General features: G+C 38.2%; 1 long non-coding RNA gene across 1 annotated transcript; it reads right to left on the bottom strand.

The window, feature by feature from the left end:
* Positions 1-2640: 2640 nt before the first annotated feature.
* LOC310874274 lies at positions 2641-4873 on the bottom strand. Its single transcript, XR_014570550.1, has 4 exons — positions 4819-4873; positions 3975-4055; positions 3063-3192; positions 2641-2914 (listed from the first exon to the last, which is right to left on the bottom strand). It is a non-coding gene; the product is annotated as an uncharacterized lncRNA (long non-coding RNA).
* Positions 4874-5114: the final 241 nt, after the last annotated feature.

Below are 5114 nucleotides of genomic sequence, written 5' to 3' on the forward strand. Positions count from 1 at the left end.
GAAGCACGATCAGCGATGGAAAAGAGCTTTATATCCACGGCAGATAAGTAATGACGTATTATCGAAGGACCGCCATGATCAACTTACTGCCTACGTCTTCGTCAGCCAATGCAGCCATCATCGCTATCCGTTGTGTGATTGTGGATGTAGGCTATATCCACGGTATCGAGAGAGACGCCCGGCTGTGATATAGGTCTTATCACTGCAATTATAATGAATAAAAAGGCTACAATCACACAACGGATAGCGATGGCTGCATTGGCTGGTGACAACGTAGCCTCGGTCCCAGGCAGTTAGTTGATCATGGCGGTCCCTCGATAATACGTCATTACTTATCTGCCGTGGATAAAACTCTTTTCCATCGCTGATCTCTGCTTCTTTGCCCAAACAAAGTGAAGATAGCGTTGTCCAACAAAGCAGCCAGTTATTTGATCATCTCTCTCTCCTGTGCTTCTTTCCTCAAACATGTCCAGACATGTCAACCTCAACCACTAAACTCACCGATCCAGTAACGCATCTCACCGTTATACTATCGTTCTGAAGGCAGATATAAAAATAAACATAAATAAATTATTGTCATATACATACTACACACTGAATGAAAGCCCTAATTGTCTACTTTTAGGAGGAAAACAAATACATAATATTGATCCCATGTACAGTTTGTCAGTAGGATATTGAATGCAGTTGTTCAGGTCCAACTATTATTCACAAAATAAGGCCTATAGCGACATGTACATATTATATACCGTATGAAACAGAAGACCCTCTGCTTTCATAAGAAAAAAACTAATACTGTAATAATAATAAAAATCACACCCCTGTGAAGTGAGCATTTCCTCATGAAGTTATCATAGCGAGTTATAAAGGTTTAAAGTCACAGAGATTGACAGGCAGATATAAACATAAATAAATTATTATCATATACATACTACACACTGAATGAAAGCCCTGAATGTCTACTTTTAGGAGGAAAACAAATATACAAATATATACAAATATAGTTTGTCAGTAATTGGCTATTGAATGCAGCTTGCGCCCACCAGAGAGGATTTCAGAAAATGCATGGACCAGAAGAACTATTATTCACAAAATAAGGCCTATAGCGAAATGTACATACTATATACCGTATGAAACAGAAGACTCTCTGCTTTCATAAGAAAAATACTTCTACTGTAATAATAATGAAAATCACACCCCTGTGAAGTGAGCAGTGCAATGTTGCGCAACATTGCACTGCTCACTATACATTTTTTTTAAATTGAAGTGGACTAGTTTGGCTTCCTTTTGATTTATGCGGTGTGATTCTCGCTATAAGAGGCCCCTCGCTGTGGGCCCCGAAAAAGTTCAGAAGTCCCAATGTTAATCGCTCAGCACCACCAAGCCTGAGCAAATAGAAAACTCTAGCAATCAATGTGTTAAGTGACACGTGAGGGGAACATTCACTGCGGTGATTTGAGCATTAGTATAAATTAAGTAGTAACGCTCTTGTATTTAAGTATACTTTATGTTACAGATTGTTCAAATAAACCGTACATTACCTGTTAAACTGTGAGGCATTGATATACTATAACGTGTACATAATTAATTACATTAAAACAAAATAGTTTAAAATGACAGCATTCTGAATATGTATGCATTGCTGCCACCTGCTGGACGTTTACCGGTAATCCACAATAAGGGCAGTACTTGGTATTAAACAAATTAATGTTGAACATTGCAGATTAATAAATTGATGAATTGCCATTTTGCTCTAGCTTGTGGAGCTGACAACCAATTTTACCCACGTCTTTACATTTGTAAACCTGATATGCTTCCATTTATGAACATAATCATGTGTGGTCTTGTAACACCATTTCTATACAATACAAAAGAATACAAGAATAAAATTAGCCATCAATTTCATTGCAATCAAGTGGTGTGAAGCTATCATGTCATGCTTTCAAGTGACAAAACTACACAGCGTGCTGAACATACAAATATCTCTTGGCCCCATCATTTAAGTTAAACTCTTTTTTACTTCTGTGGCTCAGGTGATACATTTAGACCATGTATGTATGGCCTGCATTCACTCTAGGAGCTTGTATATCAAACACTACCACATACATGTTATTTATATAAATATAAGTGAGTATATGAGACAATCCTGATGGATTTGTGGGTGCCCACAGCTGCTCCAATATAGGCCTACACCATACAAATATGTAGTATAAATACTATAAACATACACCTTCTCATTTCTGTCACATAGGCCTGCAAATAACAGATCAGTTTTATAATTAGTAGCCTACTTGTCTTTCAATGTTCACTTCCTACTATAAAAAAATAGTATACTGAGAATATATAGTTCGATCTGTGTTGGGTTCAGTTCATACCTTTTTTAAGGGGGCGCTTTATGCTGTGGCACAAAGTTATCCTGTCACCATTGCTGATGAGCAAATGGGATAAACTCTACATAACACAAATTATACAACCACCAAGATAATACTAGTGTGACTGTCAATACAATGTTTAATTTTACCTTAATGATGTGTAATTATATTGCCTAGATTTGATTATCCTATTCCAAGATACATGTACTAGGCTGTGAAAACACATCCTGTCAACATACCTGCAATGGGTAACATACCTGCAATGGGTAACATACCTGCGTTACTCATCTGAACAACCCTAATCACAAATACCATGTTTGTACACCAGTGGAAGATGACCTTGAGTATGTATACATGTCGGACAGAAAACCTGTAGAGATCAAAATGTGTGACATTGCGACACAATTTGAGCTTGTAGAAGGTATTTATTTCCCATCTTCATGGAATGGAAACTGTCATGGCGAGGGAAGCTGATGTTGAGGTTTTCTTGTATGATGTTGGGGAGATGGTAAAAGGGATGTTATCTGCAGCAACCATGGCTCCTAGAATAAAGTAATTATCCATACAATACAAGTTAGTAGCCTAGAAGATCAGGGGGGTAGCATTTGATGTCACAGCATAGAAAAAAATGCAAACAAAGTACTGTATGAACCCATGACAAAAACAAGTAATGTTTATTTGATGATCTACCATTCAATGACCTTCCCATCGACGGTGTCTTTGTTGAAGGTGGAACTGTGCTGGGAAGCTGATGTTTTCAGGAGGGAGCAGGTGGTTGAATGAGACTGGTTGTGGTGTCATGTTTGTGCACAGATTACATCTGTATTTGACGGAAAGGAGGAGACATGCACATAGAACAACTATAAAATTATATCCATTTGTTGCATGTATGTTTATAGTATTTATACTTAATATTTTGACGGTATATATTGGAGCATATACGTATTAGTTACCGTTTTGGGTACACGATCCAACTATATAATAATAATGATATAAAAGTTGGACTTAGTAACCCAGGCCTTGTATGCTCACAAAGCCTGGCAGCACATCGTTGTGGATGTTGACCAAAGATCCACCAAAGTGGTTCAACTTAATTCCAGCAGGGACCACGATGTAGAAACCATTTTCTGATTATTATTTCTGTTATTTAGCATGATCAGTTTAAGCCCTATGCTAATTGCACTACTGGTTGCCGACGGCCAGGTGGAAGTTCTTGCCACGTGTGCTCAGTACAAACTGATCTGATCTCCCAAACGTGTCTGTTGAGTTTAACTCTGCAGCCATTTTCCTATACAGAGACATACACATCAAATAACACAAAAGAAACAGTCAAACAAACACAGGCAACCAGCCGTCCTGAACACAGTGGAAAACTGTTTGTCTGCCTGGTTAAATACCTGGGCTGGCCTTGACATTGACCAAGCTGCAGTGACATTGTTAATTAGTAAAACAGGTCATAATGGCTCTTACACACGTTGTTGAATGTGACTTTGTACTTTATTCTATCCCTTTGTTTGTTGTGTTTGCTGTTATCTATGCTGCTGTACTGTCTGAAGGAAGTTTTACTAGTACTGTACACAAGATGTAATAATGAAGTACAACCTTGAACCCTTGAATGTGGTGTCATCTAGAGACAGCAGCTCCTTCCTAGATCACTGCTTCCTTGCAGTGCTCCACCACATGCTGTTGAAAAATCAAACATTGTTTTTACATTTCATAATGCATATAGTAGTCATGTGGCAAGGACCTTTCACTGTATCTCTCCAAATGGGAATGGGCAGCGCTGTTCTCATTGATGAGCACTTAAGAACTGTCAGCAGGATTGCGGGCAAGGTCTGCTCATATTGGTGACATGACAGTTTCACCCCAGAGCAAAAATGGTCTCCTCGTCTCCACTCTTTTTTGATTGATTGAAATATGTATTAACAGTTTGCAGAATTACAGTACATTTCAAGCCCAAACTCAATACAAAGACTGTTAACTGTGAGTGGACGACCCAATTAAGCATTACACTTGTTTACAACAGGGTCCACCATGTTCAATTCATCAAAATGTCTCTGTCGCTTTCGTTTTGTGTTTTTATTTTTTTATAAAGTATATTTATTGGTTTTTAAAAGACAAACAGACATTATTGATTGATTTAATACGTTATTAACAGGCTTTGAGCCAAGCCAAGTTATAGGCTTGTTTCCATTGTGGTCTTCTCCATTGTATCTGTTTTCATCATGTGCTTTCAACCAATCGACATACATTGTATGGTAGGCTATTTATAGTTGACAAGTTAACGTGGCGTTAGCTAGCCTTAGCGCTGCTACGCCACGGTGGCCACACAACTCAACACTCATAAATCAACATTCGACAAGAGCTACGGACCACGTTAAACCATTGTCTTTATGGTCTTTACCCATATGTTACACATCTACTGATTATTTTGTGTTTATTTTACCATAATCTTGTCAAAGCGGTGCGTATCATAGAGCTATAAAGGAGGTAGCCCCTGCAGTCTATGCATGACATAGTCGTTGTTTACTAGAGACTAGTAGGGAGTCATCCATATCACTTCCGGTTCAAGGTTAATTTAATATCTATACTTTCATTGATGCATTGCTGCCACCTGCTGGACGTATTACCTGCAACCATCATATTACCACTGTTTAATGGCAAAACCTTATTTCAAGCAAACAGTATGGTACATTTCATTGATAGAATAATCAGCACATTTGCAGTGATCTATCATAAGAC

Source organism: Protomyctophum parallelum (assembly GCF_964188405.1).
Source record: "Protomyctophum parallelum genome assembly, chromosome: 17".
Lineage (NCBI taxonomy): Eukaryota > Metazoa > Chordata > Actinopteri > Myctophiformes > Myctophidae > Protomyctophum > Protomyctophum parallelum.